Source organism: Trichechus manatus, unplaced genomic scaffold (assembly GCF_000243295.1).
Source record: "Trichechus manatus latirostris isolate Lorelei unplaced genomic scaffold, TriManLat1.0 scaffold00016, whole genome shotgun sequence".
Lineage (NCBI taxonomy): Eukaryota > Metazoa > Chordata > Mammalia > Sirenia > Trichechidae > Trichechus > Trichechus manatus.
The window spans coordinates 204,414-217,579 of record NW_004443952.1 but is presented as its reverse complement, the minus strand read 5'-3'; positions in this window follow the sequence as shown (position 1 = coordinate 217,579).

Sequence of the window (13,166 nt, the reverse complement as noted above, 5' to 3'; positions counted from 1 at the left end):
CTGACTCATAGCTACCCTATAGGACAGAGTAGAACTGCCCCATAGGGTTTCCAGGGAGCAGCTGGTGGATTCAAATTGCCATCCTTTGGGTTAGCAGCTGAGCTCTTAACCACGACTCAGCCCAAGCCTGTCCTCCTGGTGGCGGGGCGGGGAGGGAAAGAGTTTGAGTCCTCCAGTCTGGGTTAGGGTATCCCTGCTTGGGGCCCCCAGAGTACCTATGTATTCACCTATCACACTTATTTAACAGTCCATTTATTCTCCTGTCTCCAACCTCTGCCCTCTCCTGCCCTGTCCTCCCTTCCCCTGCCCACCCCTCTCCTTTCCTGCCCTCCTCTCCTCAGCCCTCCTCTCCCCTGCCCTGGGGGCTCTATTCATCTCTGTATGTCTACTTTCAACAGGAGACCTGGCCCAGAGCAGGTGCTCATCTTTAAACACTTGGCCCTACACTGAAATCACCTGGGGAGCTTTAAAAATGCTGATGCCTGTGCTCCAGGCCTCAGAGATTCTGCTTTAATTGGTCTGGGATTGGGAAGGGGGGAGGTCGATTGAAAAGGTCCCCAGGTGGTTCTAACCTTCAGTCAAGGTTGAGAACCACTGTAATTCAAAGCCTGGGACTCCTGACTTACCCAGCAACTTAGAACTGCATTCCAGGCACCTATCAGAGAGTATAACCTTGAACTCACAACCTTATTGTACTTGCCATAAATTTTGTTGCGAAAAAACCCTATTTATCCATTTATCTGGATCGGTGGCTCTGAGTAGCTATGCAGTCACTCACAGGCCCCACCTAGCCCTCCATGCTTTTAGACCACCTGGGTCGGAATCCCCTGTTATAAGAATGCCTACTTGAGCCCCACCCCAAATCCTAGGTGCCTGGCCTGGGACAGGTTATTCGATGATTCTGATGCACGCTAAAGTTCCCCAACTCAAAATATCCTAAAGCAGGGCTAAAACGCCTAAAGACTGGCAGAGGCGGGGAGAGAAGTTGAAAGCAAAGAAGGGCCTCCAGGGAACCATGGAGGGATTAGCTTAGCCAATTCTTGGCCTTCAGGAATGTGGGCCCCACATTTTCAAATCCCATTTTTTAAGAACCCCCTAAAATCTGGATGTTTATGTGAAATCTCTTTAACTGTTTAAAGTTGACAACTAATTCAAATAATTTAAATACACTGCTCAGGTCACACAAAGCACACCTGTGGACTGCATTTAGCGAGTGAATGTCAGTGTGCAACGTTAGCTGTAAACCCAAATGAGGATTAAAGCTAGAGAATGGCATGCTTGCCTCACGTTGACGTGGCTCTCTCTCCTCAAAACTAACTGCTTTTCCACTTTGGGGCTTGGGCCAGCACGGAGGAGGGTACAGGAAACAGCCCCTGACATGTGTGCTGTACGTGCAATGAGAACGTCGTTGGGACATTGCTCCTTACGCTCAACAGTGTTCTCTTCATGCCGACTCACTGGAGAAAGGCCTCTCTGGTCTCAGGGCCTCTGAGAGTTATGCTTCGGCTCAGCAACCAGTTCGTGTGTGTCTTATGGGCACTATGAACTGTGTGGGATTGAGTTTTGGTCACTAGCAAGCTCAGAGGACTGTTTGTGGTCCGTTTCTGTAACATTCAGGACCTCAAGGTTTACACTTTGTATACCTGCCTCACTCCTGGATTCTTCGGACCTTTCCAACTTCTGTTTTCCATTTGCCACTTGTCACGTGGCCACTCCTTTAAGACTTTATTCTCTTGTTGTATATCAAGAAGTTATGTTAAGTGCTTTCTGGAAAGAGGCATGCTATAAATAAATACACCCATAAAAAGTAGTAAATGCTAAAAAAAAAAAAAAAATTGTTGAATCAATGACTACTTGAATGATTCGTTTTGAAGTCCCACCCAGGGCCATGCACAGAGCAGGTGTTCAGGAAATGAGCAGCAGGATGCTATAGAGAAAAACGACAGTTTAGAGATGAGGACATAATAGTCTTGTCATTTCCTAGTTACTAGGACCTTAGCCAAATTATTTAATCTCTCTGAACCTCAGCTTCCTCATCTGTAAAATGGGGATAATCTCAGCACTCACTTTATAAGAGTTGTTGGGAAGATTGAAATTATGTAAAGTGCCTGCTACATAATAGACACTTAATAATTAGCAGCTGTGATAATTAAAGAACCACACCCTATTATACGCTAATGTTATTATCTACTAACCTAATATCATCAGCGAGGAAACTCTTCCTCTGCTCAGCCGGGCTAGAATCTGAGAAAGAAGCCACCAGGTGTACCCACCAGGTGAGTGAAACTGAAAGGCTTTCTGGGAAGCCCTCAAGTCCTTCAGCTCTGTGTCACAGGCCTCTGCCCACTGAGCCCAGGGCACTCTCTGGTTATAGCAGTGAGGGCACTGCTCTCTCTCAAGACTGCAGCTACCCCATCACTGTCTTCCCAGCATGCTCAGGCACTGAACGCCTAGTCCTGCCTCCCCTGGTCACTCAACTCGCCAATCTGAGACTTGAAGACCCCTTTTCTGGGAGCCTCTGGCACTTTTCTCCAAGCTTCCAAGGCCCTTCCCTAGTCCTGGCGGCCCCTCTCCTGGAGATCACTTAAGTGACTTTCTTGCTTGGTGGATTCACTCACACTTGAGAAAGTTTGCACCATATAGTGTACTGGAGAAGCATTCACAGAGGATGAAATGTAGAGTCTGGGGGGGTGATTCCTCTGAGGTGGGACATCAAGTCTATAATACTCTCCATAATACTGTTATGGAGAAGACAATTCATCATAAAAGTGGCCTATGGTGAATTTAAGGAGCCCTAGTGGTGCAGTGGTTAAGTGATATGGCTGCTAACCAAAAGGTTGGTAGTTCAAATCCACCAGCCACTCCTTGGAAACCCTATGGGGTAGTTCTACTCTGTCCTCTACGGTCCCTATGGGTCGGAATTGGTGGCATTGGGTTTTTTTGGGGTGAATTTAAGGTCTGCCAAGTGCTGAAAATTTATTCAGAGGAGATACCACTGTGTAGTGCAGAGATTCTCAAAGTGTGTCTGAGCGCCAGCAGCATCAGCATCCACTGGGATGGTGTGATTAATGCAAATTTGGGGGGGAGGGGACAACCAGATCTGCTAATCAGAAAATCCGGGAGTGGGCCCCTGCAGTCTGTGTTCTAACAAGCCCTCTGGGTGAAAAGGCAAAGTCTGGATTCCTGCTCTGACCCTCAGCCACCTCCTTTGTAACCAGGGGTGATAATTTATCTCAGTGGGCTTCTGTACGGGAAATGCGATTAGATTAATGTGGGAAACGTGCCTGGCACATGTTGGGTTGCCGAGCAATTCCCTCACCCAGTCATTCATCAGTCAGCTAGGACCCAAGGCTGTTCTATGATAGACTAAGATTCAGACATGGATCCCAGACAAGGGCTCCATCAGGGAGGAGACATCAGACAAACCTGATCTGAAAGTTAGGCTGTGGCCCTGAGTGCCAAACTTAGGATTTTTATTTTACTCTGGCTGCAATGGAAGCTTCAATGTTTTCCTTTTTTCCCCTCTACAACAAATCAGCAGGATCATTGTGGTTCCAGGCGCCCCTGAGTCACCTGGCCCCTTCCTTCCAGGCCGCCTCCCAGTTCTGGGTGGTGTTGGAGGAGAAGCCGCGTGGGGCCAGCGTGCTCTGCCCACCCCCATCCCCCCCGCAGAATAGGCACGTTGTTCGACGACGTTTCCTCCCGGCGCTGGCCTTGGCTGTGCTCCCATGAAGGCAGCGGCGGGAGGCCCTCTTATCGGGCGCTAGGGTTCTGGCTGTCAAGAGAGGGCCTGGCGCGTTCCAGAAAAAGGCGCCTGGGAGAACAGAACCTTGTGTTTGGAATGCAAGCGCGCTCAATGCATTCCATATGGCTGCGGGTGCCGGGCCGCTCTGGGCGGGACCAGCAAGGGACCGAGCGGCGCGGGGGCCCGAGGGGCTCTGGCGACCAGCGGCCAGCGTTAGCCCCTTGCCCGCCCCTCACTGCGGGAAGGCACATTTATGTGCATTGGTTTACTGTGTCTCCCACACCAGCCTGTGCGCTCCTGAGGCAGGGCTGTGATGCTCGACCGCTGATCACCAGGACTAGTACAGTGCCAGGCGCATAGTAGGGGTCAAGAGGATATGATGACTATATACTAAATAAACGACGTATTGGTAGAGAGGCTTTAGCGATTCTCCTCTTTAAATAAACCCAGCACACATCCACTAGAGCCCTCAGCTTAGGTTAACATTCCTGAGAGCCTTCTATGTGCCAGGCCCTTTTCTTTTGTATATGTAATCCCAGCTGACCCTTCGTAACCCCACTGCCTCAGGGGCTTTGTTATCCAACACTGCTCATGATGAGAGTTGGGCCCTGAGGATGGGTCATGTGACTTGCCCAAGATCAAGCAGCTAGAGAGGAGCTGGTCAGGATTTGAATCCAAGTTACAGGACTCCAGGTCCAGTGCTCTTTCTACCCAAGTCCCATAAGGAAGGAACTACTGCCGAAACTTTAATCAGCCCTGGCCTCCTCGGGTTTTTCTCACTCTGATACCAGAGTTACTAAGACATGTAAAAAGTAGGAATGTTCCCTCAAGAAAACAAAGCATAGAAACAAACCTCTGGCAAGCTTTACCCTGCTCACCTCTCAGAGGTGTTTGAGCTTTCCAAGTTTAAGGGTGCATGATTGGCTTAAAGAGGGGCCTGTTGTGTTTACGTAATAGCTGTAATGGCCCACTGTCTTGAGTAATAAATTCTTGGTTGAACCCCTAGAAGCTGTTCAATTAAAATTAGGAACCAGGTAAGGATGCCTGTTACCACTGTTATTTAGCTTAGATCTGAAAGTTTTAGTCATTGCAGTAAGATGTAAAGCAAGGACGGAGTGAGAGAAAGACACTACTGCCTCTTAAGAGCTCTGAAGTGGGAGTTTATATTAAATACACTATTTTATTTCATCCTTGTAACAACTCAACAAGGTAGAGAATTATTTTAGATATTAGTATTATTTCCATTTTTTACTTAAAAGGAAATTCAAGTTCATAAATTATAAGTAACTTGTCTATATTTAGTCACCAAATAGTCCTTGAGAATCCAAAGAATCATTTCTTATACACTTACCACCCTGTTTTAATTATTATAGCTTTATAATATGTTTTAAAATGTGTTATGACAGGTGTTGTTACCCTTCACACATCAAATTATCCCAAAGAGTGTTACTGCTATTGGGAAGGAGACAAAATTATGCAGATTTACAGATGGTCTGTTTGTCCATCTTGAAAACCAAGAGAATTAACTGAAAAGAGCTCCAAGGATTAGTTAGTAAAGTGACAGGATACAAAAGGCAGTTGCAGTTCTATGTATCTGTACTGCCTACATACCAACATAACCAATTAGAAAACGTAAGTTTAAAAATCCCAATCATAATTTAAAATACCAGTGACTAACATTCACAAGAAATGTGAAAGAACTCTAAAAAGAAAGCTACAAATCTTTACTGAGACATAAAAAGATAACTTGAATAAATGGAGGTTCATTGATACTGTGTTCTTAGATGAGAAGCCTGGAAATTGTGAAGATGTCAAATTTTTCTCAAATTAATTTATAAGTTTAATGAGATTCCAATCTAAATCTTTGAAATATTTGACAAAGTGATTTTGATCACATTTGTCTATCTGGAAGAACAGAAAATAAAAAAAAAAAAAAATAAGAGTAATACAAAGTAATTTGATGTGTAAAGGGTAACAACACCTATCATATCACATTCTAAAACATACTATAAAGCTATAATAATTAAAACAGATTGGTAAGGGTATAAGAAATGACAAAAGGATCAGTAGAACAAAAATAGCCCAAATAATCCCTACCACAGACAGAATTCAGTGTGTGACTAAGATGGCACCACAAATCACTAAGTAAAGGAAGAATGATTCACCTGTAAGTGTTAAATCATTTGACTAGCCATGTGGGGAAAATAATTAACTCAGAGCCACACCTCTAATTTTATATAAAATAAATTTCTAATGGAGGAAAGAGTTAAAAGGAAAAAATGAGCCCTTAAAAATTCAAAGGCTCAGACGATGTTGCAAAAAATAGAGTTCCTGTGTACCTCTTACCTACCTCCCCCCAATATTAACATCTTACACAACCATAGTACATTTCCAAAACCAGAAAATTGACATTGGTACAACATACTATTAAATAAACTACAGACCTTATTTGAATGAGAAGGAAATTTTTAAACAATAAGAGCTGCAACTCCATTTTAAAAATTAAAATCTATACATTAAAAAGATTATAAAAATAGGCAAACAACAAAGAAAAATACTTGCAACAAGTATGACAGATAAATGGTTATTACTATACTTTGTGATGAGTGCTTGCAAAAACAGAAAACAATCCAGCATTTGTATAGAAAATCAGACATAAGGCATATATAGATATTTAACAACAAAATGTAGATTGTTAATAAGCATATGAAAAAGTATCATCCTTCCCAGATAACAAAGGATCTATGTTAAAATTATGAAATGCCATTTGTCATCTAGCAAATTAGCAAGTATGTAAGAGCTTGGCTGCTAACCAAAAGGCTGGCGGTTTGAATCCACCAGCCACTCCTTGGAAGCCCTATGGGGCAGTTCTACTCTGTCCCATAGAGTCGCATGAGTCGGAATCAACTTGACCGCAATGGGTATACTCTGATACACTACTGGAAAAAGTTTAAATTGATATATCTTTTCTGGAAAACAAATTTTCAATATGTATCAAGAGCCTTAGAAATGTTCAATACTTTGGTCCAGTCGCAGTACTTCCAAGCATCTCTCCCTGGCAGTAATCAAAGGTACCACCAAAGACTTAAGGACATGAATGTTAATCATAGTTGGATACAACTTAATTTTCTAACAGCAAGCCATGTTTAAATTAATTATGGCCCATCCATATAACAGAATACATAAAATACTGCTGTGAATAATAATTTTTTATAGAATATTTATTGGTATGGAAAACTGTTCATAATAATATTAAATAGAAAATAATATTAAAATATTCAATGGAAAAGTAGAAGAAGCTAGTCACAAAAGACCATATATTGTGTATTTGTATAATTCCATTCACATAAAATGCAAAATATCCAGAATAGTTTCCTATTGCTGTAACAAACTACCACAAACTTAGTGGCTTAAAACAACACAGATTTATTTATTGACAGCTCTGGAGGTCAGAAGTCTGAAATGGGTCTCACTAGACTAAAATCAAGGTGTCAACAGGGCTGTGTTCTTTCTGGAGGCTCTAGTGGGGAATCCATTCCCTTGCCTTTTCCCCCTTCTAGAGGCCTCCTGCATTCCCTGGTTCTTGGCCCCTTCCTCCATCTTCAAAGCCAGTAGTGTAGTAGCTTCAACCTTCTGACTTTGACTGTCCTGCCTCCCTCTTTCACTTATTAGGATATTTGGATAATCCAGATAATCTCCTCATCTCAAAATCATTAATTTAATCACATATTTACATGTGTTATTGTTGGATGCTGCTGAGTTGATTCCAACTTACAGTGATCCCTGTGTGACAGAGTAGAACTGCCCCCATAAGGTTTTCTTGGCTGTAATCTTTATGGAAGCAGATCGCCAGGTTTTTCTCTTGCAGAGCCACTGGGTGGGTTTAACCTTTTGGTTAGCAGCTGAGCACTTAACCATTGTACCACCAGGGCTCATGTATCACATTCACAGGTTTTGGGGATTAGGACGTGGACATCTTTCAGAGCCATTATTCGGCTTACCAAAAGTGCTTACTAGCCACATAGCTTAAATGACTACCATATCGGATAGTGCAGTTCTACAGAATTAAAGTGAAAAATCAAGTTAGAACTCCTGGCTTTGTGGCTCAGCTCAGACGCTAACTCACTGTGGGACCTTGGGCAAGTCACTTTATGTTCCTGGTCAACTGTACTTTCCTTATCTGTAAAATGGGGTTGATAATAACTTATGCTTGCAAAAATGCAACAAGCTACCAGGTGTATGAGAACTCATTTAACTGTACAGTCCAGGTTTGATTAGCAGGTGGGGTTGGTTGTTGTGTGGTGTGATATTTGAGTTCTAGGAATGTCCCTGGAGGCCACTGGGTTCAGCTGCCTCATTTTACAGATGGGGAAACTGAGGCACAGAATGAGAAAGAGCCTTGCCAGAGGTTCACAGTAAGTTGGTAGCCACGCTAGGAAGGGGACCCAGTCGGAACACTGGTCCTCAGTATGCCACATTGTCTGTCCCCTCTCTGAGCCTGTTTTCTCACCTGTAAAATGTAAATAATCATGGCACATCTTTAGGGCTGCTGTGAAGATCACAGTTCTCTCAGGTGTGAATGTGTTTTGGTAACAGAGAGCTGTGTAAAGGAAGGTCACAATGACTTCCTGGGAGCAGTTGCTAGGGTTGTGGTCCAGGACCAAGGCAGGTGTGGTGTGGGCTGGCTGCATTCTCTGCTTGCCTGATGTGCAGTGCTTGCTCAGACACCTCAGAGGACCCCAAGGGGCCTTCTGGGGGTTCTTACAAGCTTATCTTGTCTTTTGGTCTTTTTTCCTCTGCCCCCCCTAGAACCAAGTCTTGGGAGTGGCAAGAGGCAGGCCCTTCCCTTGATGGCACAGGCTGTTTCCTAGAAACTGGCTACCCCAAGGCTTGGCTCTCACCTAGCTCTTCTCCTCCAGCAGGAGCTGTGTTTTGGCTGGGGAACGGGTCAGGCAGAAGAAGCCTTGGTCGTGCAAACGTTAAGGGCTTGGCTGCTAACCAAAATGTTGGCTGTTTGAACCCACCCACTGGCTCTGCAGGAGAAAGACCTGGTGATCTGCTCCCATAATTATTACAGCCTAGAAAACTCTGTGGGGCAGTTCTGCTCTGTCACATGGGGTCACTATGAGTGGGAATTGACTCAATGGCACACAACAACAGCAGGGGCCAGCAGAGGGCTCTGGGAGGCCAAGGTGGAGAAATTGGAGACTGGGGTCTTTTTCTGGCTCCCCAACTGACTCGCCTTACTGGCCTGGGCAAATTTCTTCCTCTGTGACCTCACTGGGTTAACCTGCATAGTGGGTACCTGCGGGTAAGGCCAGAGGCTCTCTCTCAGCCCCCTGAGGCCTGAGATTCTGGGGCTTCCTTCACTGTGCCCTGATAAGGGATATAAAATAAAGATAGGCGTCTGACCTATCTGTAAAGTGACTGAACTAACTCTAAGAGCTCAATGCAATCTTTCACCTAGGTTTTGCATTTGCTGCCTAGCAGATCCAGGTAACCCTTTCCCCCAAATTCTACCTTCATTGCCTAGGAACCAATGCATTATCATTAAGGAAATTAGTTTCTTTGCAGTTAGCCTAAAGAATGTGAATACTTCATGGAAATGTTTGATCTCAGTTTCGTCCAGCTTCTGACATACTGGGCAAAATGGTAGATTATAGAAACTCTTTGTTTCCACTCTCCTCCAGAGAACTAACGCTCTGAGCAAGGCAATTGTTAATCAACAATTCCTGAAAATATCTGTCATGTCCTTGCTTTGTAACCAACGTGAAATCCCCATTGACCCCATGTCTTTCAATTATATCTATTAGCCAATCAATGTACTCATGTAACCAATGATATTAAAGATTATGCTTTACTGTCCCACCTTTGACTGACTTTGATTACCATAAACCAATGAAAACAATTGTATTCTCCCCTTTCAGCTCTATAATTACTTGTGACTTTCATTTTTCCCCTGAGATTCATGAGCTTTATCCTGAGGTTTTGCAATCTCCCACTGCAATGTCTTGGCTTCAATAAATATCTTTTGACTTTACCCTAACGGAGCTAGAGAGTCTTTTAGCTACAACATATTGGCGTAGTCAGCAGGATTCAGAGTTATCTCTCTCTGGCAGACCCCAAAGACCTGAAAAACTAGAGTCAGACGCCAATAACGGCCCCTTTGAGCCCTCCTGCTTTTTTGGACCTCTCGGGGATCTGTCCAGATGTTAGTGCTCATGAATTAATGAGCCCTGAATTTTGCCACAGACTTTTTTGGATTTATTGAAGGTATTTCTCCTCATTCTCTTTCCTGTTCATGGCTGAATGACTTTGTTAAGGGTTTGTGTCTCTAACTGCTGGTTGAGTGTTATGAGGTTGCCAGTTTTTAACTGCGATTTGAGGTTGCCATCTACAGGCTGTATCCTATTAAGTGTGTTCATGCTCATTTTCTTTTGTTTTCCATTTGCCTATTCCTATTTTCACTTTGGATTCCTCCTTTGTGAAAGAACTCTGGAACAAGACTTATTTTTGTGTGAGTTATATAGCTGGTTCTGGGACCCTGAAGGCAGCGCCATCTGTTAAAATGTCCCAGAACTCTATAAGCTGCCTTCCAACCCCATGGCTATTGTGGATTGAATAGTGTACCTCCAAAATGTGTGTCAACTTGTCTAGGCCATGATTCCCAGTATTGTGTGGTTGTCCACCATTTTGTGATCTGATGTGATTGTCCTATGTGCTGTAAATCCTAACCTCTGATATTAATGAGGCAGGATTATAGGCAGTTATGCTAATGAGGCAAGACTCAATCTACAGGATTAGATTGTGTCTTGAGTTGATCTCTTTTGAAATATAAAAGAGAAAATCAAACACAGAAGAGAGGGACCTCATACTACCAAGAAACAAGAGCTAGGAGGGAGTGCTTTTTTTGGACCCAGGGTCCCTGCACTGAGAAACTCCTAGACCAGGGGAAGATTGATGACAAGAACCTTTCCCCAGAGCCAACACAGAGAGGAAGTCTTCCCCTGGAGCTGGCACCCTGAATTCAGACTTCTAGCCTCCTAGACTGTAAGAGAATAAATTATGTTTGTTAAAGCCATGCACTTGTGGTATCTCTGTTATAGCAGCACTAGATAATTAAGACAGTGGCCAACTCCCACCCAGGCATCTTTTTTCTTTCAGTTTGCTACCACATCCTTTTGACAAGTTCTGCTGTATCTCCACCAGCATCTATTTAACAGCTTTTTGCCTCTTTACTTTTGGGTTGCTCATGGTTTGAATAGGTGCCAAAGTTTTGGTCTTTTGTTTCTGTTAAACTCTGAGCATGACAGGTCCACCATCTAGTGGATGAAAGGAATAACTCCCCACACAAACCTTTTGTTTCTCTAAGGGTGCATTTTGGCTTAGCACACCTTGTTGGCACATGCTGTTACTTAGTAAGATGAAGGGATGCCACCTCTGGTATTCGTTTACTAAGGTTTTCTGCTTGCAGGTTCGGGGCAAGGTTTTCCACTTGTAAGTTCGAGTTAAGGTTTGTTTGGCCTAGGTATTTTGGTGCACAATTCTCTTTGAGTGCATATTTGTTGAAAATCTTGCAGGAAAACAGACGATGTCAATTTCCAGGCAGCATCATCTGACTAAAAACACTTTAGAATTTCAGTGATCACTCTAGGAAAATTGAGTTTCCAACTGTTCTGTCTTTTTCTTCTATTTTGGGAAAACGAGTTAACTTTTGTTTAATGCTAAAAAATTAAGTTGCTTAGGTTTTGTGGTATTGTATAAGTTTGGTTTTTTTAAGCTGGCCTCACAAACCAGTGTTTCATTTTGTTCTGAGAACTTGCCTTTAGTCTAAAATATTGTGTCAGAGTCTTATATAAAATTAAAGGCCATGGTTGATGTTTTCCATGGGGTTGTCTAAATTCTTAGTTCTTTTCTCTCCCAAGGAAAACTGCTTCTTACCCCTAGAATTCTAGTAGCCACTTTGAGAAACTTTAATATAAATTAGTAATTGTTTATTTTAATTAATGCAACAAAACTTCAAGAAGATATCCTATAAAGCATGATTATTAAATCAGATTACAATATTTCTTCAAAGAACATACTGATTGGTTTAATAATAAATAAACATTTATATAAATTAAACAGTCCTAATCTTCCCAGGAATTAAAATATGCAAACTCATTCTTGCAAAAGTTTTATGTTTATATTAACCTTGAGAGCAAAACCTTTTAAAGTAACTTAAGTTAAATACTATATAAAATACATTTTATGTGAGAAAAATAATTTTTATTAGTTCCAGAATAACGATAAATTTAAAAGGTTTATTAAAAGAAAATTTCAATCTTAACAGTCTTATTTCCTTAGTTTACTGTTTATTCTATGTAACCTGCCTAGAAAACAAAAAGTCTGTAGTTTCTGTTAATTTTTGTGCCCTTAATTAAACAATCAAGCCACTTGGCTTTAGAAAAAGCTAAAATTTTACCTTTAGAATCTTTAATAAAATAGTTCAAATGTTGTTCATATGATAAACTCTTAACAATTTTAAAACTTTGTAGGAAAGCAACAAAAAAGAATTGTTTCTGTTTCTAAAGAAAAATGCTAAGAAGGTTTAATATGTTATGAATTACATGAAGCATGCTGTCAAATCAAGAGAAGAACCAAATTTTCTTTAAATTTTATATGTCAATAATATTTGCTTAATACTAAACAACAAGGGCACAATATTATGTCATAATTTTATTATTTCAATAGCAGCTTTATCATCAAAGCTAATGGTTTTACTAGAAAATTCACATCATTGTTTATATTTTTACCTAAAGTTTCTTTTTCCTGGACTTCATCTGGCTTTGCATTACTTTTTAAATTAATTCCCACCAAGTTTCTCACTTTAAAAATTATCATTGTAAGTTAATATATAAAAATCTGGACTCAGATTCTGCCTTAGAGAATGAAAGAAATGTCTAAAATATAAAACTAAAGGCCAATTGAGTTAATTTTGCCACAGACACTCAGATTGTTTATTATATTAAATTCAAAATAACCATAAGCAATATGATTACCAAAAACAAAACAACAGTCATGTTGTTGTTGTTAGGTCCGTCAAATCAGTTCCAACTCATAGCGACCCTATGCACCACAGAACAAAACACTGCCCGGTCCTGTGCGGTGCTCACAATCGTTGTTATGCTTGAGTCTATTGTTGCAGCCACTGTATCAATCCATCTCATTGAGGGTCTTCCTCTTTTTCGCTGACCCTCTACTTTACCAGGCATGATGTCCTTCTCCAGGGACTGATTCCTCCTGACAACATGTCCAAAGTGTGTAAGATGTAGTCTCAACACCCTTCCTTCCAAGGAGCATTCTGGTTGTACTTCTTCCAAGACAGATTTGTTCATTCTTTTGGCAGTCCATGGTATATTCAATATTCTTTGCCAACACC